We start from the raw sequence: 26,991 nt of genomic DNA, 5'->3' as shown, positions 1-26,991 counted from the left end.
GCAAGATGAGTTGTGTTCTGCTATGCTGTCTTTTACACTAAATGTGAGTGATTAACTGTAGAGATAATTTAAGACTCCTTGATTTTTGATAAAATGCTGAAGATGGTAATTAGAAAGCATTCTTATATTCATAAATCGGTACAGGAAATTACTAAACACTACAAACCAATGCATTTGGTACCCTGTTGACGAAAGACATTATATTAAAGAGAGTTAAATGAGTTATGAAACAGATCTTTCTTGAACAGAAAGGGATCTGAAAAGTTCACAAACAAGACCGAAAAAGTTAGTAATCTGCAAAGAGCACTGCATGTACACAGGCTACAATGAGCAGATAATCTAAACATGACATTAAAACAAGATTAAGGGATTCAGTGCCATCCTCAGCTGGCGTAAAAAACTATTTTGCCTGTGATAAGCAGGGATGTGGAAACTGCAGGATAAGAGAAATGAAATGACATAACCAACAACTCGAGAAATATTTTTGCAACTCTACCCAAATTATTTGCACAGAGAGTGACTGTCAGAAGCACAACACAGTAACAACACAATTAGTCAGATAAAATCCAACTACTGTTTCTGTAAATATAATTGTACACACAGTCATGCTAGCCATTACCTGCTGTGAAAGGAATAACTGTGAAACACAGAGAGATGATTCATTAATCTGACTCACGTCTCTCTCTGTTCCTCAACCAGAGGAAATTATCTACATTTATATCTGAGGTCCATGTTCTAGTCAAGGGTAATACAGGTATGCAAGGCAGTGCAAAGGTCCCTTGATATTCCCAGAGCAGCGGAGGCTTTTCTTCGGTGCTATTTCTCTTCCCAAGGAACTTGCTAGCTGAATAAAGATCTCATTGATTTCTTGAGTCATTCCTCCCATGTATTAAGGTCAGGTCACCCAATCAGGAAACAAAGCAAATACATGAGACACTGATGAGCAATTACTTAGTTTAAATAGAAAGAACTTGCAATAACCCACTTGTGTATAGTCCACATGTACTGTTTGTCCTAACAAATTATTTCTCAAAAATGAATAGCAAGAGCTTCTCTGAGCAGTATGGTAGTATCCCATTGACTAGCAAAAAATAAAGAAATGGAAGAGAGATCTAATGAAGATGTTTGGTGTTTCAGAAGCAGTTAAAGATATTTACCTCTTCTTCTTTGCTAGCAGTTCAGCACTGAACATTAAACTCCTTAAAATAATGTATACTATTAATAATAATCTTGTTACAGAAATCCTAATAATACGTAATATACAGTATTTAAATATATATTTTGGGTTTCTAGTCTGCATGTAACTATTTAACTGCAGAGAAATTTGTTGTATGGGTTAGGCTAACTGAATAGGTGTTCAGAAAACAGTAAATATGGCAAAACAAGAGGCAATAGAGAATTTAGAGACGGAGCCAAGAGGAATGGCTCAATTGCACAGACATCTGTGAGAGAAGCAGATGAATTCCATGGATCATCCCAGAAGTATATGGGGGGATCTTTTGGAGAGTCTTGCAAAGTCCACACTGCCCAGATGACTGTCTGAGTACTACTCTTTAAAACTAAGACTACCTAGGTAATGCTACCAGAGATACTGAGCTTGGGTGTACTTGTAGAAAAACTAAGATAAATAAGGAAAAGGTAATTATAGGCAGTGATTATCACATCACAATTTAACTGAGATGTCCTTAAGTCTGTGATTGCTCCTGTGACATTTCTTCAGCCAGTCATAATAGAATCAGTGTTAATCACACAACCTTGCTAGTCTGATGTCTCCACGTAGAGATGCATATTGTATGTGTGTACCTATGTGAACAAAATTTCTACAAGCTATCTTTCAGTAGTCACATTGGTCTGTTTAAATTTCTAACTAAATCTTCCATGATTAATTAATTTTTGCCCAGTTTTCCATTTCCAGTACTCAAAGCTATGGACAGAAAAAAATCCCCCAAAAAACCAAAAAAACAAAACAACCCCCCCCCCCCCCAAAAAAAAAAAAAAAAAACAAACCAAAAAAACCAACCAAACAAAAAAAAGAAAAAAAAACCCAACACAAAACCAAACAAAAAATCCCCAACTCCACAACTGAAAACCTCAATCATTAAATTTTTTTTGTAGCCACTATCAAGAAGAACTTCTTTACTGTGAGGGTGACCAAGCACTGGAATGAATTAGTGTGGAGTCTGTGTACTCTCCCTCCCTGGAGATATTCAAGAACCATCTGGAGAAAATCCTGCGCAATGTGCTCTGAGATGACCCTGCTTGAGCTGGGAGGCTGGACCAGATGACCCACTGTGCTTCCTTCCAACCTGGCCCAGTCTGTGGTTCTTTAATCTTGCATTTTTTTCTATCATAAAATGAAAATTCTCTTATATACATGATGGCTTGTGTTGTATAGGCATTTTTTTTCTTTCTTTAAGGGGAGGGGATCTATAAGCAGGATGAGTGGAATGTCTTTTCTGTCTTGAGAAACTGTACATTACACAACATGGAATTTGTAAAACAGGAAAAATAACTATGAAAATGACAGTGTACTTGTTAAGTAACAATGTTCAGTTATCAGTGGAAATCAATATTGACTTGAACAAGACAGTGACATTTTCTTGTGTTTGTCTGTTTGATACCTTGTTTTTTCTAACATCTATGCATACCATCACGTTTATTCCCAAGAAGGCGAAAAACAAAAACAACAAAAAATTCAACTCTTTCAATTTTGATTCATGTAACATTCTTTGAACACATAATATTTCATTATATTAATTAAGGCTGTTATATTAATCTTTAACAAGTTAGTTTTGTGCTAATACTAAAACACACAAAGTCATGTTCATTCTCACTCATCTTTCCAGAGCAGAAAGACTTATTTCCATGCTTTTGTTTCAGATTGTTCTTTACTGTTTTTCCTAAGCTTCTTTTCTGAGGCAGAGAGCCTGTTCTTCTTTCCAGCCATGGTAGCTTTCATAACTTTTATATGACTCTGTTTTATTTTTTTTTTGTCTAGATATAAGTCACCTCAGTTCTTCCTTAAAAAGTTCTGTGTTATTCTAGAAAAGTTATTTTTAATTTATACCAAAGTCAGACCTTACTAATGGTCTTAATATTAATCTGAGTTTCATACAGTGGACCATTTTCACAAAGTGTTTAAGACTTAAATAGCAAACTGTTAGATATACTAATCCCACTGATGGCCACAGACTTTGTATATGCAACTTTATTTCATGTTTGTGAAAATTTTAGCGTTCTTGTCCTGACAACTTCACAGGAACATGTAAACAGGTAGATAGAGATTTAATGTTCAAGCCATAACACCAGCAAATCCTCAGAAACAGAAGGGGAAGGAGAATCTAGGTTAATCAGTAGGATCATGTCTTAGGTTCTGATTGAGCAAACAAAAAAAGAGTTACTTAACTTTAGGCCTATTAAAGAAAAGCTCATTCACATTAATTGGTTTGTCTGACTAAAACTTAGCTTAAAATGAAACATTTTAAATATCACATTATTGATGGTTTGTGGTACTAGAAAAACAGCTTCTATACACAGATAATATTATATGTATAAAATCACTAGGAAAACTTAAGAATGCAGAATTCAAGTTTCAAAATATGTTTTTATTCCATTACCAAAACAGTACTCTAATGACAAAAGAAACCTTGTAAGATCATTTTGATGTTGTTAATAAATGCATATATGCATTTATAAAGGTAGGGTATGTTATACTGTGGGTTGAAGACATTCAAGAAATCATTCACCATGTGCTTCATAGGAAAAAACTGGGCTCTTGGCATTCAGAGACAGCCTCGAACTGTGACTTGCATGTCTTCTGCAGTTAGCTTTGTTTCTTCAAGTGAGAAGGATGAGGATTTAGTGATGTCAAGAATTGCTAAAAGAGCACCAGAAAAAGAACTGAAAGAGTAGCAAAATTGCACTGTCACTTTAAGATGGAAAACATTTCACAGCAAGGATCCATATCTGAGTGAGGATTCATAACTCATTCCCATTTTGAGTCTTACTTGACAGTTCTTACACTGTGTTCAGAGTACTCTATTCAAGCAAGTCATGGAAATGGTAGACTAAGACATCTAAATAAACATGAAAATCAACTTTGAACAAGATGTAATAAGTTATATCCTACTTATGAAAGTAGTCGTTCAGCAGAGTTACTAGAGAAAGAATAATTTAAGGAGAGATAGAACAATGAAAAAGAAATTTTAAAGTGAAATAGCTTCCAGGTTTGATTTTGATTTTTTTTTTTTCATGAGGCTTGGAATATATAATATGAAAACAATCAAGACAAATAACTAAAATTGTGTACCTATAATTTCATCTGTAACCTGCTACTTTTGATTAAAGTTAATAAATATTTCACTGCTAAGAGTACATGATTTTCCACATATTCTAACATAAAGCTACTGTTACTAGATATGGATTGGGCTGTTTGTGAGACTACTAGCAAAACCTCATCAGCCTTTGAGAATAAAAAATATTCAGTTATCAACAAGCAACAATCTTTATCACAAGACAAATCATTATTAAAAAAACCCCAAAAACAAACCAAAAACTACCCACAGTGATTAGAAAAGCTTAGAAAGCTAATAAAAGTTCATAATCCTGATCTGATGCAGAATTAATAGCATTAAGGAAGATTTAAACCTCTTTCTTCTTCATGGAGAAATTGTTTGCACAGAAGGCTAAGGCAACTTAGCAAGTAGGAGACTAAGGGGCCTCTCTTTAACCCCAGCTGATCTTTAACCTCAGGTGATGGCTGATGGAATAAGAGCTTGTACAGCAACTATCTTCCATCCCAAAACCCATCCTATATTGGAAAAACAGCTGTGAAATATTTTGTTAGTTTGTTTTCTGAGGTGACGTCACTTTGCAAGGAGCAGAACAAAGCTGCATTTTTTTCATGGTTATGAAATCACCTGCTACACACCATCCTCACCATCATCATCATGCAGCTTGCTGTAAATTTAAAACTTGAATATAAGTTTTGTTTCTAAAACTCTGAATTGTGAGGTGCTGACATTATTGGGTTTATACACATCTTGAGATTGAACAGTCTGTAAAAGATACCTGTGTCAGATTTAAGCAACACTGACAGGTGTTAAACACTTGTGCCTGCCCCTTGCAGGAAAATGAAGGGCTCTTGTATGATTATTGCAGTATTGCAGATTTAGGTATGAGAAGGAAAAGAGACACATGAAAAGATACACACACTGAACAAAATACCCAGTAAATAATGTCATGTTCAGTGCTTAATCCAAAGGCAATGAAAATAAATAATACTGAAGAACTAAAACAATTCTGAATTGACACTGATGACTCATTAGAGTAATAATATTTTGTAGTATTTCCCCTAAATAACAGAAAGCAAAAAAGGCAGTCATCTGTTTTAATATTCCAAAGAGTCAAATACTCTGTTTTTGTAATCTGGAGAACCCATTTCTATAGGTTCTATTTCTATAGGTTTCTATTTCTATAAGGTATGAAATGTATAAAATAGTGAGTTTTAAGTTTCCTAGATTGCATTAGCTTTTGTAGGAATTTACCTAACACTTTCTACCACATTTCATGAAAACAGGTATTCTTGACTTCTGTTAATTATACAAACAGAGAGAAAATAGTAAAAAGGAGTTCAATATTATACTGCACTACAAACATTACTCTTGGAAAACACTGGGGAAAGGACTGAAATTCATTAAACTGCAGTCTTATCTTCTACAAATGTTTTCATAATCAATTATATTGTTCATTTTGGACTCCAAATTTTAAATTAATAAAAAATGTGTCGTGTGGTTATTTTTATAGATTCTATATTTCAAAAGCTGAGTTTATATTTTCTTTAGAAACATAAAAAGCCCAGTTGAATTACATAATGTATATATAATTAAAAAGAAAATGGGCACAAAATAAAACAAAGAGGAAAAATATAATCAGAAACTCAAAATACTTCCAACATAACTTCTTGATGTTTACATTTCCAGTTATTCTGTCTGTAAACAGGAAATACGTATCAGAACAATTCTTTTTGTGAACAGCATCTCTCCAGCTCTGAAAGCAAAGAACAGACCTTGGGGTCCACAACATGACCAGGCATTTGGGTTAAAGGCCAGCCCTACCTGCATTGTGCTCAGATACTGCATCTACACTCATACATGTGTAAGCCAGTTTTAAAGGAACTGATCCCAGTGTATTTGCACTATGCCAGGGATTTTGCCAGCCAGGGACATCTCCTTCTGTACAAAAAGGTCAAGAACACACCAATATATTATCAAGAGGCAGAGTTCAGTCCTGTTCATTTCAGCATGTATTCAAACAAATGTCTGAGAAATACGGCCTGCTATGAGAAAACCAGGTTTTAAAGCATGAACAAGGACATTTAGTATGTAATTTTCCCATTTAAAAGAGATTATTAAAGGATAAGTGTATGCTATATATGCACTGTAAGATACCCTTAACATACCTTGGATAGAAAATCATTCAAATATGCCATATTCATAGACTACTGAAAACAACAATTAACTTATTTTAGCTAGATAGATAAAATAGATAAAAACAAATGCAAAGCACTGATATGTCTCAATAATATTTGGTCCTAAACATTGCCTAGCCATAATTGCTTCTAGTTGATATCCTAGTATTTTTATCATACTCTTGCAAGACTTTTGCCTTATATGTACATGAAAGAAAGCCAATTTTCTACTGTCAGTAACTAAATGTTACCGAAAACTCAATTATATAGCTAAACATAACAATCTTGTGGATTGTAGTGGGTTTTTTCCTCCCTTTCATCTTCTGCCCTTCATTATTTTTATTATGTGGACTGTAATAAATCAGAATTGTTTTAATGCAGTCTAGTTATATGTATATACTATCTTATTTTAAACACAGGCATTCTAAATACAGGGGAAAATCTCTGTGCATTTCCAAAATTCACTTTCTGCTGCACATCTATTTTCTCTTGATAGCAAAAAACCCCAAAAGACAACACCACCACCTCTTCATAAACAATATTTTAGAATAAGAAGTTATGGACAGGTGGAGTTCCATCTCATCTACTACAGCTGCTTTTAGCAATAGTGTTATGAAAGTAATGCACTAAAGACCATACTTTTTTCTAATTAATTTTTTACTGCATTTTCACCAGGGAGATGGGAAATGGGACTCTAGGGAAGCTGACTACACATGCTAGTGGTAAGACACAATCTACAAGATGCGAACTGTTTGATATGTACAAAAATAAATTACTGAAACCAAACAATTTATGGGACAGTTCTACTTCTATATATTTCAACACTTGACCATAAAATCCAATGCACCAAAAATTTACATGTCAAAATACCATGAGCCACCAGAATAACATCAACGCACATTTTAGTTTATCAGTATTTCTTAAATAAACACAGTTACAGCTATGTACTACTGATGTCAATATACTCCCACTCTGCACAATTACAGACCATCAGAACAACTGTTCATCACTCACTGAACACTCTCAGTCATCATGAACCTTCTCATATGCACAGACAAGGCCTCCAACACCTAATGTCAAAGTAATCAGTCTTTGTCCCTGACACAAACTCACTCACATGTGCTGTGTCCTGAAAAAAAGTCTTTAGGGAAATACACGAGAAAATATTCTACAGGCCCATAACACAAGTACTTTGTAGCATCTCTTCAATTAAATTATTTAATAAGAGCATAATTAGTGCCAAGTGTGTAGGAAAACCCTTAGATAGCAACCCCTCTGATCCTTCTGAGCAGGGCAAGAATTTTACAAGTAATCTAGGATCACAATCATGTTTCTGAAAATAAGATCATCAGCTATTTACTGCTCACAAAATTCTGGTAAAAGGATTATAAGCCTTGCAGTCTTCATCATTCTCTCCAACATCTCACTGAAATCTTTTGGTTTCACTTCTATGATGCGTGCAATTCAGTGACTGCTGTGTACAACACAGGCTTGACATTGATTACTAATACAGTATTGCAGCTATGTCCCCATGGCAACTTGCTTTCAGATAATTTCTCAAGTCATATTTCTACCAGCCACAGGAGATGTCCTACAATATCACAGTCATTCCTAAAATATGTAATATTTATTAAAAAAAAAAAGCAAACCACACCACTTATTGTTCCATTAAAATCCCACAACCCTTCTAGCTTGTGTAATTTATCAATTTTCTCACTTTTTCAGTTCCACCCTTCCTCTCTAGCAAACCAGTATTCATTACTCAGAAGATGAAGCTTGCTTCCATCCAAAACCCAAGGAGACAGCAGAGGAAGGTGTGCAGTCCCTCAGACGCAGAAGTATTGAAACTAAATTTTGTGGATGGAAGAAGTTTGCAGCTAGGCAAGACAGAGGATTTCCTTCAACACTCCGAAACGATCAAATTTGTGGTCCACTTCGTCTGGTTTTCCTCTCATTTCCTGCCATCTCAATTCAATCTAGTTCACTTAATGGACAGAAAACCCTTCACCTTTTTTAGCTGAATCAGTCTTTCTCTGGCTATTGTGCTGCACATGACTTCCCCAGGAAATAAATCAGAATCAGACACGGTACAAAAATGAGAAAGAAAATATAGCTGAGAGCCATACTTATATTAACAGTGAACAAGAAGATTGATTTGACTAGGTCTTACCTGCTTCCTAGGTACATCCACATTAAAAAAAAAAACAACTTTACGCTCATTCCAGCTAGTCCTATTTCACTAAAACATGACTCTCTTCTTTTAATTTCCTACATGCTGTTTGCTACTCTAAAAGGATCAATATTTTGTGTATTCAAAAATATGCAGGGAGCAGCTTGTTCCACTGTCAAGGAGGACTTATGGCATTCTCCTTCTCTGCACTTGTGTATAAACAAAATACACTAGAGTATATTAAAGCCATGTTCACATTTCCTCAGCTAACAAAAGTACAGCCTAGTGCTATGACTTTCTGCCTCAGCTGCTGTAAAATTTTCAATTGCAAGAAAAACAAAAATTTTATTTTAAACTAATTTGTTCAATAATCAATTTTTTTAATGTATTATACACTGAGTGTAAAGTTTAAATACTTCGCTTGTGTTACTGTCCTCGAACAACAGCTTAAGTGCATAATACACTCACAAATATGTTTAAATGCTTCTAAGGCCGAGCTTCATATTTTAGTGTTAATTAGGATAGCTCAGCTTCTCACATCCAAACCTATCCAGTGATATTCATTATTATATAGTGCTTTCTGCTTCAGAGATATTTTCTGCTGTGGAGAAATTGAAAGCAGTTAACACCTGCATTTTGAAATTGAAATTTTAATTTGACATGAATCAAAAAAGCATTAAAATTAACAGACAAGCATGCTGCAAACAAAGCTGACAGTCATTTTTAGTATAAAACAGAGCAGCGTTTTTAATAGCATGAAAATACTGTTGACAGGCATGTCTTTATTCAATTAGTTCCTAGTTTCCAAGGGCAGAGTAGTGTGCACACATTCAAACTGCGTTTTCTAATTTTAGAGGCTTTGTATATTGAATATTTTAAACTACTTAGTATCGAAATCAATTTAACAGAATGCCACTTAAGGTACTTTTCAGTTTTGGCTTTCAATAATTTATGTTGTATACCTCAACTCTGCTCATGACCTGATCCATAATTACATCCAAGCAGATCTCTTGGCCTTTTTTTTGAAGTATTTCAGAGGAGTTCTACTTCTACATGTGCACATTTTTGTATGCCTCTCAGTATTATAAAAGTTTCATGCCAATCCATCTGCATATCCTAATTACTTCTGTGGCTAAAATAGCAGGTAAAACTGGCACTTACTCTTCAATGGTTACAGGGCACTTCTCCACTCCTCCTTTTCCAAGTGATTTGCCAAATCAAACCTACTGCCTCTTTAGCTGCTGCGAAACAAAAACAAAAAACCCACACACACGTCAGAATTCAAGGAACTGAGGGAGAGGGCATTTTACTAAAAAAATCTCTCAGGGAAAGGAAAGAGCAGTGTAATGGTGGTATTAACACCAACTTTTTCTCATAACAGCTAACAAGAATGTCTGAACAAAAACTCCCTTCTCAGGAGTGCTGTGGGGGGACACAGAGTTAACATCTTTAGACAACAAGAACCAAAAAAAACCCCACAAAAATTATATTAAAAATATAAAAATAAACATAAAACTAGCTCAATTGTTTGTCTTTTTACAAACTGTGAACCATCAATAACTCAACAATTTATTATATTTTTCTAATGTGTTCTCCATTGGTCAACTGCATTAAAGGATTAGCCAAGGTTTTTATACCACCACAGTATCTTTTTTTTTTTTTTTTTGCAAATGCAAATGTTTACCCCTTGATACAGAATTAGGCTTCTTTGAAAACACTTTTACTTTATTTCTTTTTTCATATAAAACCTGAAAATTTCCACTGCAGAAAATGCAATTAAAAAAAGAGGCAATTGTAAGAAACACATTTTCTGAAGTACCTGAAAGCTGCTGATTGCTTAGCATTCCCCAGAGGTTTCAGTAAGCAATGCAGTGCTAACATTGGCTATTCAACAGAGTTATTAATAGCTGTGATTCTAGCACAAATACAATTTGCTGGTATTATTCCTATAACACTAGTGTGATGAAGCACCTACAATCTACAGTAAGCCTTATTTACAAGACACCAGATATCTTGAAAAATTAAAGTTTAAATAGTTGTTTCAAACATAATGTATGTTAGACATGCCCCTGTGTTGAGCACAATTCTGTTTCACAAGGTATGTAAAATGCATCATGACTAAAACATGAAATAGGAACAGTTTGCTTTCTAAAAGTCAGTATCATTCTCAGACCTCTTGTCAAGACCACACCAGCTACAAAATGTTTTTCTACTCACAGCACCTGGTGGTGATACAGACAGACAACATGAAGACCCCTGTTGCACTACACAATCACTCCTTACACACTGCAAGGAGGCAGCCCCTGTACTGCATAGGTGGAAATGTATTAAAAATGTATTTTTGAAGAGCAACTTTCCCTAGATGAAAATGGCTATTATTTCTATGTTACAAGCAGAAAAATAAGGCATGTCAAATTTCATGGGGTAAAATCTATGTGCAAGAAGCAGTCAGATAAAATGAGATCTGAACCTCTACTCACTCTACTTGAGTAACTTTGCACAGGACAGAAAAAGAGATTAGCTGCTACTTGCTTCATATCTTTGCAAGGCTACAATTAAATTTTTATCAAGAAAATATTTTTTAATTTATTTTTCATTGGCAGTAATATTTTTTTTAACTTTCTCTTATTCACATTTGTATTCTTGCACTGCAGGAAACCTGAATTTAGATGAGAGATCCTGTAAAAAAAAATCCTCTTTTCTGAAGATAGAGTACTTAATCAAGTGCTTAATTAATTTGCCTTCCTCATCTATTTCAATTTAATATTATAATTCTCATCTCCAGAATGACACCTGCCAGTACAGCTGTTTTACTTGGCATTTCTGTGTATGCTCAAGTCCTGCAAAATGAAAACAGAGTTGGAGTTGGGACAAAATGGAGGGGTACAAACCAGGACATTACTGGAGTTGTTCCATGCTCTGACTCCCAGGGCTACTCCAAGAAAAATAAAATATTATTGCTACAATATTGCAGAAGAGACCTGGGGGAAAATGTCAAAGAATAGAAAGGGTGAAATACTTTTGTGTCTTCTTTTTCTGAACTCCTAGAGGAAAAAAGGTGAACAAATTTGCAAATCACCAACAGAACAACAGAAGGGGCAAAGTAAGGCTACAGGGCTACTGAACAGTTTTGCCATGAGATCACAGGGAAAAGCACAAGTGAGATATGCTGCAAGACTCCTGTCTTCTACTGTACATAACATAGGGTGATTATAAGAAAGGTGGTGACAAATCTTTTACTAGGGCCTGTTGATATCAGAAAAGAGATAGTGATTTTAAACTAAAAGAAAGTAAATTTGGACTGGATGCAAGAAGCTTTTTACAATGATGTGGTGAAACACTGGAGCCAGTAGTTCAGAGAGGTTGTGGATGTCCTATCCCTGGAAACATTCAAGATAAGGTTGGATAGGACTCTGAGCAACCTGATTTAGTTGAAGATACCCCTGCTCATTGCATGCAAGTTGGACTAGATGACCTTTAAAGATCCTTTCTAACCCAATCATTCTATGATTTTGTGATTCCATGATCTCTATGGAAGAAACTGCTTACCGTTAAGGAAAACTTTGATAATGAACTGGTTCAGGAAATGAAATTAAAAAAATGTTATCAGAAGAGTTGTCAAGAAGATCAGTAGCAAGTGAAGTGGTAGGGCATTACAGCAGCTCAGCGGATTTAGAAGGCCAAGACAATTTGTTTAAATGATAAACTGTAAAAGAACAATCTGAAAAGGCTTCCTTCAGCATTTTGGTATTTTCTTCTTGTTTTATATCAGCAAATGATGAAAACAGAGTGGGCTAAGCAATCTACCCAATAAAACCAAGCTCTTAACACTCAATCTCCAGTGGCTGGACCTCAGGGCCTACCCATCTGCCACCTGTATTCCAAATAAAGTTGTATATCTTTTGCAGTAAGAGGACCTGCATTAAGATTTGTAAACAATTTAGAAACTGCATAACCTGCTCTTTTTTCAGCTTTTAAATACAAAATACTATAAGGTTCATTTGGCAAAATTTTTTAAAAAACAATTTAATATTGGAAAGTTAGTAATAATTAAAATAAATTATGTATTTATGTTCTTGAGCTTTAGTAAAATAAAGCATCTTCCTTTCACTATCTTATTTCAATAAAATAGAGAAACATTTACCTTCTCACAGTGACAGCAAGAGATATGAGTTCATAACTCTGTTTACTAACATTAGGGTAATTCCTGCAGGTTTTTTGATTTGAGGTCAGTGATTTATCTGTTTTTTCTAAAATGACAATGGGCTCCACAATTTTTGCCAGACACTCTTGCAGCATCAAGCATCAGCTGTCTGGTTTTTAGAACAACCCACTAACTTTGCTTATTTCTGTCTGGTCTCCAGCTTGCCTTCCTCATCCTGCATTCTTTCTTTGCTGTGTAAGAATTTACTGATATTATAATCAAAACTAGAAACTTACCCTCCAGAAATAGCTTAGCTTTACCAGTGCATATTTTATTTTTGGGCAGAAATAAAAATCTTATTCAGTTATTTCAGGTACCAATTACTTTATTTGAAAACATCCATGGGTTCTGTCTCTTAGAAGATGCTGAATGTTCTGTATTCCTACAGATGCCTTTCATAATCTTGCAATTTGTGTAATTCTTAATGAAGAATATAGTTAGTATGAACTGTCCATCTGCTTTTTATAATTATTAATATTTTCTCAATTGTTCTGGTGAAAATTACAGTGTAGAATCACAACTCCAGTTACAATACACCTAATTATAATCTCTGCTAACAGAATGATCCCCTGGAAGTCTAAAATGTTTATAAAATCTGGGTACAGGAGAAAGAAAAACTATTTAACTAGTGCTTGCTAAGGAAAGGCTGCTTATATATACATCAGTCCTGCCAGTGACTAACAGAGATAGCTTTTAGGAAACAACTTCTGGGAACCAAATTAAAATGCTGAAATGCTCTTTCTGAAAGGGTTATTTAAATTATCTATTAAGTCATGTCTCCCAATATACAGAAGTTATTATTACTAGGGAGAAACAAACACTATATGTGTTTATTCCTGTCACTTATGATTAAAGAAAAAAAAAAAACAAAAAACAAGTGTGTGAAACAATTCAGTACATATTTTGACCAAGTGCTGGACAAAATAGGGTGCAATCAAAGCCTTGACTTGAACTGTGACAGGCTTTGTTCCTTGAGTGGCTCCAGTAATTGCAGCGGGTTTACTGGAGAAACAGGCTAAAGCTCACTGTACAGAACAGAACACACAGCACTAAATTTTGTGGTCTGCTACACACCCCTGAGCAGAGCAGGAGTTATATTTTAACTCATATTCCAATTGTGCCAACAAAAAAAGCTCCTGGCAGATTAAGAAAAGAAGTAAAGTTCAACACTACTTTCTGTGTCTTGAAGAAAATACAAGATACAGATAACAATTTAAAATAATATGATATATATTATCATGTAAGTTTGAAGTTAGCAAGACAAGGTTTTTCATTTTTCTCTAATTCTTCCCTGAGATACAGCAGAGTAAGATCACTAAGATCATTTTCCTTTAGCAAAGCTTAGGGTTGGAAGCTTTCAGGTCTCTGTTAGGTGCATACATCCCCCAGTGCAATGTTCTTGTTTCTATACTTAGCTGGAATCCCACTGAGCAAATGGATTGCATGTGCAAGAGCAGAACAAAATCAGGCTTTTAGTGTGACAAGTTTTCTCCCTACACTGGCTGGGAGAAAAGAAAGAAGATTTGAAGTATAAAAGAATAAATATAAATCATTTCAGGGAATATATTTACCTGGTAAATGTGCAGCAGGTTTTAGAAAGCCATTATCTAAAGTTTACACATGATTAACATTAACTATACACTTATGCTACATAAAACCATTAAATTTCAAGAAGTACAGGAAATAAACAAGTCACAAGCTAAGTAAGTCACTTAACCCTCTTTTCAGTGTAGTTTAATCACTGTGAAAACAGAACAAATAAAATTAGCTACCATCTGACATCAGTATTTTTAAATTCTCAGAGCAAAGGGAAAAAACCAAAGTACATTGATGTAAAGTGCACTGTAACCTCCCAAACCTTTAGGCTGTTTTTGCATTCCATGCACAGGAAACTTTAAATCCAATGGCACTTTGGTGCCTTATGCTATGACACTGAGACATGAACACATGGTGTAGGTAGACTTCTAACTCCGTGGATACAACGCCCACATGGCCTGGAAAAACCTGTGATTTACAACACTGTAAAGAAATTAAGGCAATGATCTACAAAAAACTTTCTATGTAATGACTCAAACCAAACATAATTCTGATTAAGTATTTTGCCTTGAGGTACTCAATGACTTCTGAAGCTCTGTCTTTTTTGGAAAACTAGTCTTCAAGAATCACAGGCCTCTTTTTCCAATGGTAAAGTCTGGAGTAAGGAAGACATTAGTGGAGGAGAAATTAGGGAAATTTTAAATAATCGGGACATACATAAGCCCATGAAACCTGATAGAAAGAACCCACAAGTACAGTGGGAACTGATGTTATTGTGTGGTAACCAGGAGAGGTTCTTGAAGACTGAAAGAAAGTAAATATCACTCCAAAATTCAAGAGGAAGAAGGGGAAAGATCCAGGAATCCATAGGCTGATCAATCTCACCTCCACCACTGGAATGATGATGGAGGATCTAATATTAGAAAATATTTCCAGAAACATGAAAGACAATAAAACTATCAGGAGCAGTCAGCATTTTTGAAGTGGAAATTGTGGTTAATCAACCTGATTCCCTTTAATAATGAGGAGACCAGCTTGGTGGCTGAGGGGGGAGCAGCTGAGGGGAATGAGCCTCCCTCATCCTCATCAGGGAGGCTTTTGACACTGCTGTAACATCTTCACAGACAAGCTGATGGAGTATGGGTTATGTAAGTGCAGTGAGGTGGATTGAAAACTGGCTGATGGGCCAGGCAGAGAGGGTTGTGGTAAGCAGCACAAAGTGCAGCTGGAAGCCAGTGCTGTACCCCAGGTGCCAATAGTGGAGCCACAGTACTATTTAGATCTTCAAAAATGACCTGAAAAATGGGACATGGTCCACTCTTCTGGGGATTGCAGATGGTACAAAACCAGTGGTGGGTGGGGGGAGTGAGAGATGAACCAGATGGTTGTACTGCCACTCAGTAGGATGTCAACAGGCAGGAGAAATGGATAGGAGTAATGTCAGGAGTTTCAGCAAGAAAAAACACCAAGTCCTGCAACTGGGAGGAATATGTTCACACAAATGACAGATCATTCACAGAAAAAAATATTTAATGCCCAATTCCCTTAGATGGAAGTATGGTGTATGCTAGAAGTATGCTAGATGGTCTCTTGTACAGTCAACAGTTATCATGCTTGAATTCAAACACAGGAAAGTAATCTTGGTTTCTGCTGTTCTATGACTTTTTTTGTCACATATCGAAAATTTTCAAGTGACTGAAATCCCCCTGGCAATGAATGCTAATGAGTATAATGATTCATGTAATGACATGACTTAGCTTTACCCTTCAAGAGCTGCTGCTCTGTCTACAGACCAAACATAAGCATTCTCTTGATACAGAAATTGTAAACTGAATGTGCAGCCTAGCAGGGAATTCCAGGGACTTGCCCACAGGTAAAATCTTCTATATAGCTCTGATGATGCAAACCCTTAGTGTAAAATAGACTATATGGCTGAACTGAATGATTTCTCTATATCACAGATTTTAGACCTTCAAGAAAATGTTGTACCAAGAAAGGGCTAGGTGAACAGTTCTGATATTAACAGTACAGTTAGACAGTAATACAGTCAAAATGCTTCAATTTCTCTGTGTAAGTTCTTTAGAATTAAACATCCTAACACAGTTCAGGCAGGCATTCTCAGCAGTAATGCCAATAAATAAGCACAAACTGGTAATTTCTCTATCAACTTTTTTACACATTTTCATACATCATGAACACTTGCTGCTGTTTCTTGTGCTCCTATTAGTTTACTTTCACATTATGTCTAGATAGGGGTGATCTCAGCATGTAATACAGCTGGTCCCAATAAAATGTTATCATTCAGTTATTCTACAGAGATCTTTACAACACACAGTTTTAAAGTACAGATTCTTATACAGTGTTAACTCATATGCAAAGAAATGTAAGAGGCCACCAAGTGTGCTTTGTAAATTACTTTACAAAACCTTTTGAACAAGTGCAATTTGATGTTTAATACAAGCATAAATAGTGTAAGATTGACTGCCATTTTGACAGCATATATATAATTCAGCTCAAGGAGTGAGGAACAAATAATTTGATGCAAGGCTTGTGCAGCAAGGATACCTGCAATGCCTAGCACTTTAGCCTAAAAATGTTTTAAACTGTGTGGTCTAGACTGTTTTGAATGCTACAGACAGATGCTAGCACTTGAATTTTATCTTAACTTTGCTTTAGTTGAGTTTGATTAGCGACCACTAGGTAACAAACTAGCCCTTACCTAAGTGCATATAAAGCCCACAAACTGGATCCTGGAACAGCCTAACAAGAACCCCAGACAGATTTCTTCCTCCTTCTCTGGGGCTGCAGTGAAGATACAGAAAGTTGATACTACAGGGCCAATGGAAACAGAAGCATCTCCCGGTGACTGCTGTTGACCTTGCAGAATCTCTGGGACACGATAAGATTTTCTGGCACACATTTAAGCCTCCAGCTTTATAGAAGTATAACTGCAATGGATTTTGCATTGAGGTTTGACATCTAGATGTTTTATAGCAAATAATAGAATTGTAAATGGCAGTAAAGGTTTAAATCTGATGCAGATATTATTCTTTTACCCTAATTTCTACTTTCCCTAAAACAAGATTGACTTCAAAGAATTCAGAAAAAGGTAAGCAAAGACTTATTAATGGATGTAGTCAAAGCTGGCTTTCTAAACTTCTTTCAATCTCAAGTGCACAATTGTTCTGTTGAGAGAAGCATTTCTACTAAAAGTGTCGATCTGATACACAAAAATTAAATATTATCATTTTTTTTCTATATAGCAGGAAAAAAATCCTTTAAAAAATGTTCTGTAAAGTGCTGTAAAGTTTTCAAAGATCTTTGTGTAAATCCACAAACTGTATACTTACAATCTCAAAGTTCCTACATCCTATTTTCACAAAGGCTGCGATGCAGAAGGAAAGGACTACTCATATCAATTTAGGCTTGAATAATTAGGGGACAGGCTCCAAAATAATTCAAGATTATTTTAATAAAGATCACTTAGATAATAACTAAATAACATTATATAAGGTAGAGCTAAAAATGCTTTCATGTTGCTAGAAAAGACCATCTGCAAGGATAGTTAACTCGCAAGGGTGGCTAACTGGGATAGCTAACTAAACACAATTAGTCATTAAAGAGGTTAAGTTGTCTTAGTTCTGATTTCTTATTTTCCTTATTATTTTATACTGTTGCACTTTTTTTCTACCACACAGCAATCTTCATTAATTTTCCAGTGTTTTCCATGCAGTCCTAAAATTACATGAAAAATAAAGATCTGCAAGGAAGATTGCTCAGTGACTTGACATGGTGCTCTTCAATAGCTGTCACCATTCTAATCTTGAGGATGTGGAAATAGCTCTCATTTTTGTGTTAGGAAACTGACATTTCAAACAACAGATGAGATTCCTTGTACATTCACTGTATCGCTTCCCTTTTCTTTGCTACATTTATGGCACATCCTGTTCCTATTTAAACAGTGTGCAAGTCAGATGGAGGAATCTGGTAATGAATTTTCTTTTTAACTGAACATAGAGTTGCAGTTGGGATGCAAACAAGATATCAATTTGAATCCACAACTTGGAAGTTAACCTATCCTCCCTCATAGCATATATTCTAACACAGAGGCAGCTCTCAGAAGAAGCAAATGCTTTTGCTCAAGCAGTTTCCCAAATAAGAATCTTAAGACATTATGTCCATAATTTATGATCAAAAAGAAGGGACAAAATGTTGACCAAAGACTTGAATAGCCAGTAACAATATGTGCTGGGGAAAAAAAATATGCAAAAGAAGAAAATAGTTACTTTTTTCAATACACGTTCTGTGGCGCTTAGAAGAGACTTATCTGCATAGGTACTCCAAATAATTAAAGTACACATTAAAAAAATAAAATAAAAACACGACGCTGCAAAATGTATTAATGTACCTCTATATTATGTATCAATTCACAATTGTTTAGTTGATTTTTAAGTTAACAGGCAAGGATGGCCATTCCTCTCTTGAGTATTTTAACTCCAGCAACAGTGTTCCCCCCAAGCTTAAAAAAAAAAATATAACACACAAAGCTTGTTCCAGTTTCTCTTGCTGTCTGGATGGGTCTCTCCATAAAGTGATTCTCCATCACTGAAAATCATAATTTATTCTATGTCAAGTCCCAGGGTTTAGCCTTATAGCTCAACAGAGTAAAAAATCTTCAATCTTAATTTCCCTCATAAGGCAGATTCTAAAGGCATTCCCTGTTTCTACCAAAAATGTAATTCTCTCTGATCCACAAAACCATTCCTTGCCCTCAGCTTACATCCCCGTCAGAGCCAGATATTTCCATCTCTCAGTATAACTCAAAGATAAATGCCATGGAATTGTACAGCCACATTTTTGCATCTGTGACTGAAATTGCTCAGGAAAAGAATTTGACATTCTTTTTGCAAAAGCCAGAGAGGCTGCTGGTTCACACAGCATGAAGCTGACTTGAGCTCAATGAGAAAATAGTCTGCCAATTTCAAAATCTTCCCAACCACCTACTAACTCCTCCTCTCTGCCCCACCTCAATGATTACTGCGAAGTAGTTGAGTCAATCAATCAAGTTTATAATTTTGTAAGTTATTAGAGGATTCTCAGGTACACCACATCCCGACTATCATGTCTGAAATTCATTAGTCTGCAATGTTTTGAGCAAAATAGTGCAAGCTGAAAATTGCAGAATACATAAGAATAAAACTGTAAAAAATAATTATCATGTGCTGCTTGATGTTAGAATAGCCCTTCAATATGTATAATTATAAGACTATTTTTTGTTTCATCTGTGTTTAAATTATATTCATCCCATGGAGGGCATGTTCTAAGAAAATTTCCATTCACTCATGGAACTAAGTTTCATTGGCTTCAAAGTATTTATTTTCTCTCAACTGTATCATTACTTTCATGTAGCTGTCAGCTGAATATGCTCAAATATGTAATTTTAGGCTGTACTATAAAGAAATCTCTGAATAGGACATCTTCCCAGCAGATTTTTTAACTGACAGCTAATGGGAAGTAAAATTACAGCTACAGCCTGTAGCTCTGTCCTGCTCAGTCTTACAATAAATCTCATACTAAGGTCACCTCCCTCAGTCCATCTGTGTTGTTGTAGAACGCAACAACACCACAGCCATTAACGTGTCCCTAGCTATAATTTTGACAATTTTGACAGTCAAGTCCCTAAAGTTTATCAAGATGTTGTTGAAGTTGCAGTTATCAACTTATAATGCTTTTTATCTCCTCTACTTCAGTACCAAGAATTATCAATAAATTTCTAGAAATACTTCTTTATTTTAATTGACATAAATAATGCTTATATGTATTTACTGATATAATAAAAATACATACATGTATGTCAGGCACATTGAAAGAAATTAAGTTTTATTTACAAAACTATGAAAGGCTGGAGACTAAGTATGATACAATCACTACAGTTAAACAGAAACACATTTTGTTCTTCATAGAGAAATAAACCTCTGATTATTATTTATTATTATTCTGGGCTCCTTAGAGCCCAGAATTCCTGGCAAATTAACAGCACTGGAATATTTTGTCCAGATAAGAATACTCAGTTCAATGGATTAAAAAAAAAAAACCACAACAAACCAAAACAACAAAAAAACCTAAATGCCTCTGTAAAAATCCATGTTAGCCTTAATTACCACTAGGAGTTTATTTATTTATAGCCTCAGGTATTCAGATATTTTTACTAGAAGGAAAATACAGTTATACTGCTAGAAATATTAGTAACTAAGAATGCTTACTGCAAATTCACTTTCAGGTTAACCAGGAATATTTTTGTTATTTTTTCTGTTTAAATAGCGTAGTCAAATGACAAAATAATATTAAAATCCTGGCTCTACTTCCAATAAAGTCATATTTTTTTTTAAATAAGAATGGAGGAAATGGTTTTCACTTAATGATGTTCTGACGTAACAAAAATATTTGTCATACAAAATGTTGTATTGATCTTTTAGCAACTGTGAAAAATCAAAATATGGTAAAAACCCCAGCACTGTATGATTGGTTTTCATTCCATTAATTTGTGGACCCATCATAAATAATTAACAAATATTGAATTTTTTTTGGCAGTAGAGTTCAATTCAGATAATATCAGAAGCATCTTCCTGCTTATTTTGATACTTCTGCATACAGCCCTTTTCTGAAAATCAGAATGTAAAACTCAGGAGCTCCTAAGAAGAGCCTTTCCACACATCTTTTGTTATTTGTGCTAGAAACAAAGTGACAGTGCTGCATTTCATTTTCTATCTGGTTTCTCAGAAATACAGCAAAGTTTTACATTCAAACAATAAAGCAAATTTTAAGATTAAAAGTTAGGTACTATAAATATTTATTTTATACTCATGACACTTTGTCCTTTTTTTTTTTTTTTTAATGGTCTATCTTATTTTAAGCAGTGTCTATACAGCAGTAGAATTATGTAGTCTCATGGGACCCCTTTTCAAAGTAAGGATGAGGAGGTCAGGTTATTCAGGTACTTGTCCAGTCAAGTTTGGCATATCTTTAATGTGGAGATTGCACACCATACTGGGAATTCCGTTCCACTATTTGATTGTTCTCATTCTATTTATGTTTTTCTGACCAAAATTTCTCATGCACCATCTGTACCCATTGTATTTTGCTATATTGTCATGCACCATTAAGAATCCATCTCCATCTTCTCTGTACACTGTCATTTAGTACCTGAAGAGAGCAATAAGACCCTCCCTGCAGCTTATCTTCTTAGGACTGTACAAACCAAGCTCTCTTAACCTCTCTTCATTCATCCTGTACTCCAATCACCCCCACTATCTCAGTAGCTTCTTGAGTTTGCTCCAAGACACCAATGTATTTTATGTAAATGGAGTGCTCAAACTGCACACAATACTCCAGATGCAGTCCCACAAGTGCTTAATAGAAGTAGAGGTTTACCCTTCTCAGCCTACTGGCTTCTTTCATACTAATATTCTGCAGAATGCAATTGTCTTTTTCTTGGCTTTCTTTACCAAGACCTGCTCATGACCTTCTCTGCAAAGATGTTTTCTGCCCTGCTGGCACCAAGCCCATACTGCTGCACGGCAAATTATTCTAACCTAGATCCAAGACTCAGCATTCACCTTTGTTGAAATTCATGAACTTTCTGTCAGTTTGACCTTTTTAATGCCCTTTGTCATTAAATCTCTGCCCCACTGAGCAATGGGTCCAATTTTCCTAGGCTGCCTTTCGGTGCCAATGTACTCACAAAAGTCAGTCTTGTTTCTTTTATAGTTCTTGATCCAACTGAGCTACTGCTTTCCTAAACTCACTTCTACATGCTTGGGCAATGTCTCTGTCAGAAGTAACCAGGAAGCCTATCCCAGATTCTACCTTCTGTGTACATTCTAGTTTTGTTTATCATCAGTCAAGACTCTGCTGTTCACCCCTATGGGTCTTCTGCAATACCTGTGTGGCTTCTTTCTGCATGCTGCCATAGACCACTCTGACTGATGACATTGTCTTTAAAGGTCAATCAGATCCCCATGGTGCTTCTGTTCTCCAGTTCAGACTCTTATGGGATCCTACCATGAAGATCTGTGAACAAGCCAAAGGTGTTTTTTCTCCCTAAGTCTGTGTGATTCTATTTGCCTTGGTCATTTTGGGTTTTTTTTCAGAATTTTAAACTTTGGAGTCTTGTGGTCACTGCACTTAAAGGACTTTCCTATCTTTAAATATGTGTATATATATATATATAGCCAGTTCTTTTTTTTTGTTTGTTTGTTTGTTTGTTTGTGTGTGTGTGTGTGAATAGCAGCTGTTCAGAACATCTGCTGTAACTGACCTATTGATTACTTGTGTCAAGAAATTGTCTTTAACACACAACAGGCATATCTTTACTTGCACTCTGTCATGTTATATTGCCCTTCCAGCAGATACCAAATTTGGTAAGATTTTCCATGATTTTTCTAGTAATGAGAAAGCTGGAAGGGCAGCTGGTCAGAGAATTTATCCACTCTCTCCATTTGGGCATGTGGTTTGCAGCAGATGCCTTCCATTATGTAACTGAGGCTGGTCTGTCCCATGGCCATTACTGATGCCATGGGACGGCTCTTTACTGGCTTGTAACTGCACCAAGATGAACCTCTGTGCAAACAAGCCACTCCTTAGCACAGATGAATACAGTGACTGCTAACATAAAATGTCACAGTGCTCATGCGTTATGAAAAGAACTATTCCGGCACTAATTAACTTGCCTGAATCTCAAACACTGTTCTAGCTTCCAAACACTTCTGCAATTCAAACAATTCATTTTAATCCTAGAACCCTATAGAAATAGAGACCTCAGGTGCTGGGTTTTTTTCTTCTTTTTGATCCACAGCTTAAATGCCATGAAATCACATATATTTTTTTCTTGTCTCTCAGTGGACAGAAACATCAAAACTTTGAAACATATTTCACCATATAAAATGACAGGTAACATTTTACTCAGGGGTGTTACGGAGTTAAACACAAGTGACATTTGTATCTACTTCTATGTATGACTAAAAGATACAGAACCATTCATTTAGTCTAAACTGGTTTGCTAAATCCTACCAGGTATATCACATACCTAAACTGGCTTTTTAAAATTTGTTATACCACTTTATTTTCTTTAATTCACTCAACCCCCCTCAAGTGGCAGGCAGGTGGTCAGCTAAAGAAATAAAAAGGATGATGGAGGTTTAGTTTTAGTGGTTTGCTTTTCTTAAATAAAATATTTTTCAGTATATATATATATATATATATATATATATATATAATTGGGATGACAGATTTGGATTTGTATAACACAAGGGAATAAATAAAAGGCAATCTAAACAGCAATAAATACATAGCCCACTGTATCTTTATACTGTCTCATACAATGCATGTGCAGATATTCTCCCATAAGAAGCACACATAGATACTTTTTTTTCCAGCTTCTCTTTCATTCCCCTTTTCACACTAATTAAAAAACACTGATGCCTTTCATAATAGAAATCTGCATTATCAAGATGGTGACTTTTGTTTTAATGCCTCAAAGTTTTTGTAACTCTTACTGAACTAAGCTAACCCAGAGCACTAAATTATCAGAGGTCAGCTTTGGGAGAAAAAAAAAAAAAAAAAAAAGACTACTTTTAATTTGGTTTCTGAGTCTGGAAAGTACAATGAAATAATGTTTAGATCTCTCTTGAATACAAAAGGAAAAATCCTCCTGATGTTATTTTTAAATTTCATCTGGAATTCTAAAATAAATTTTTCATTCCCAGAAACTGGAGCTTGAGAAAGCACACATAACAGGGGAAGAAAACACTGATGGAAAGTTTTTCTCCTACACATTTTAGGAGGAGCTGACTGGCCTACAGGCCAACTGATTCTTCCAGAAAAGATCTTCTAAAGTAAAAAACAAGAACAGTGACAAAATGGAAAAGGGCCACAAAATGGAAAAGGGCCAAAAATATTTATACAAAGTGTATAAATGCATCAGTTCCTCCTTTCTTCTCAGGCTTGCCCCATATTTAATTTGCTGCTCATTCATCTGTGCAGGCTGGAACACACAGTCTCAGTCTTTGCTGTTTGCTTACATTCTGTCTTGAATGACCAACACCCCCTGCATGAGGATCTGGAATTTGCTGCCATATAAATATTTGGTTTGTGGACTGGACTTTGCATCTGGGCTAAAGAGATTGCGAGCATGGCCACAGTTTTAACTGCACCCAAAATACATGTTTAGAACAGACAAGTCTACTCTGAACTCTAAATACAGAGTAGGTGAACCCCATTAAGATCCTCCCTGGGGTTCTGCAGCACCTTCAGAGGCATTGTTGGTGGATAAGAAGCGTGAAGATCACAGCTGAGGAAGCTGGATTGATTCAGCTCAAAAATGTTAAGTAGGGAGGGAAGGATCACTACAAGTTGGCTCAAATAAAGCTGGAACTGTAACCAAGAATGAAAGAAAAATTATTTTGCATGCTCTTCAGTGCACTTCTTTACCATATCTGCTAAAAACACAGCCATAAGCAAATCACCTCAGTCGCTTTTGATCGTCCTATTTATAATGAACACAACTTGCATGACTTTAAATGCTCAGTAGAAAGCAGTGTACAATAATAAGTTCAATGAAGAAAATAAAATTATCTCACGTATACATTTCTTTATGAAATACATTGAACAATAACAAAGCTTATCAAATGTGAGATGCAAAGTGTAGCAACCATGCAGAGAGGTCAAATTATGTAGGCTTAACCCTCTGTGTGTTTGCTTCTTTGGACTCACTCTAAATTACAAAAATAAAAATTAATAATTTATTGCACCTATACAGGAATACAAATTCTCATTCAACTAAGCTAGCACACACTTCTTGTGGTTTGCTTTATTTTGAAAAGGTTATAAAATATTAACAAAGGCATCAAAAGAAAATAAAAAAAAAGCAGTTTTATTTTTAGGTCATTGATATACTCACTTGAACACTCCACAATAAGTAAAGGGTAATGTTAATCATGTTTTCCCTACTTAGAAAAGATCCACAGCCACTTGGGCATAATCACAGCCATACGAGTAAGAAAATTTTCTCTTGTTCTTAAGGCTCACCATTAAAGGAATAGTGTTCAATTCCTCTTTAAGAACAAATTTCACAATCTGCTGCTGTCATAATTCCAGAAACAAGGTATATGTAAAACAAAAAAAATCCCTTCAAAAGGTAAATAATATTTTTTTTTGCTTTAACTTTAGTTTTTCCCCAGATTGTATCCTGTAACAGAAATAAATATTTATTTTGTCATCATAATATCTCTTTAACATCTAAGACTGCATAACAGCAAAGTAAACAATCACGTTGCAGGACAACACCTGAAAATACAACAGCACACAAGATTCCGTTTATGTATTTAATCTAGCTCATAAAACTGAGTTCAAGACAAAAATATCCTCCACTAGATAACCCATCCCCTCTCTGCAGCTTTTCTTATGTGCATTCATCATACATGACTTTAATTTGTGTGACAGCTGCTGTGAAATGAGGTTATTAGAGAAATATTCTCAAAAGTGATGCTACTTGCTGAGAGAAAACAGCGTGGTATTTTTGCTTATTTGGACAAAGCAAAGTATCGTGTGTGTAATACTAATTCACCAAAGTTACAAAACATAGATATAAATGACTATTTGTTTCGATTAATGTTAATTATTTGAATAGGCTGAAAAAGTCCTTCAGATTTAGCTGTACAGAACAGAGAATACAGAATCAAACTAAAATTGGAGTCTCTCTGTGTACAACATCACCTGTCTCCTTGTTGTCCATACACATAATAGTGGAAAACATGGAATTGGGAAAAGGTCACAAGAGAAGGAAAAAATGCAATTTTTTCATAAGTCGCTTATATCTGAACATGCACAAGTTTCTATCCATCTATTTGTATCCATGATAAATTCTACATCAATTTTACGCAGGTTTTGCCTTCAGACTGTATTTATATTCCTACATATAAATAGCTTTTCTGTACCTTAGAGTACTATTCTCCATGGTCTCTCTCCCATTTCTTCCATTCAAATAGAGCAGAAAATATAAGGGCACTCTGCATTTGAATTGGAGGGCTCAGTTACAGGAATATGTAATTGAATTAAAGATTCACTTTTTCCAGTTAATTCTGATAAAGTGGTTCAGTTGGGACTGCAGCAGTGTGTTTCATCTACAGTGAACCCTGCTGTACTTTTTGCAACTGAAGATCCAGAACAGGGTTCTTCCTGCTTTCTCAGGGAGTTGGGTATTAAAATCAGAACCTTGGATCAAAAATGGTTGCTTCCACTGAGATCTGCCTCATGTAATTTAAAACCTGTCCTTTCTTAGTCATTTCAGGATGCTGAAGGAGCAACACAGATCCTTAACCTGCTTCAGCAGTGACCCTTTCTAGGAGGGTGTGGGAGTCATTGCTACAAAGGCAGTATTGTGTGGGCAGACTGAGGCACAGACCTCTTACTTTGGAATCAAAAAATTCAAGCATACGATCAGTCAGTATCTGACATTGTCCTTATGACAAAAGGATCAATATAAATCACATTCTATAAAAGCATCTTTGATGATTTTGTGTGGTGAAGGTTTTGGGATTTTTGATTTTTGCTTTT

At 35.4% G+C, this 26,991-nt stretch overlaps 1 protein-coding gene across 7 annotated transcripts in view; it reads right to left on the bottom strand.

The window, feature by feature from the left end:
- CDH18 (cadherin 18) overlaps positions 1-26,991 on the bottom strand; it is a 293,583-nt gene that overhangs the window by 167,592 nt on the left and 99,000 nt on the right. For 2 of the 7 annotated variants that reach the window (XM_039714880.1, XM_039714878.1), the window contains exon 2: positions 9,801-9,880. The exons of the other annotated variants lie outside the window; for them this stretch is intronic. The gene's annotated coding sequence lies outside the window, so the exon portion shown is untranslated. The remainder of the gene's footprint in view (positions 1-9,800; positions 9,881-26,991) is intronic. 7 annotated transcript variants of the gene reach the window in all.

Source organism: Passer montanus, unplaced genomic scaffold (assembly GCF_014805655.1).
Source record: "Passer montanus isolate IOZ18808 unplaced genomic scaffold, ASM1480565v1 scaffold31, whole genome shotgun sequence".
In the NCBI taxonomy this organism is placed as follows: Eukaryota; Metazoa; Chordata; class Aves; order Passeriformes; family Passeridae; genus Passer; species Passer montanus.
This window is presented reverse-complemented; position numbering and strand designations above follow the sequence as displayed.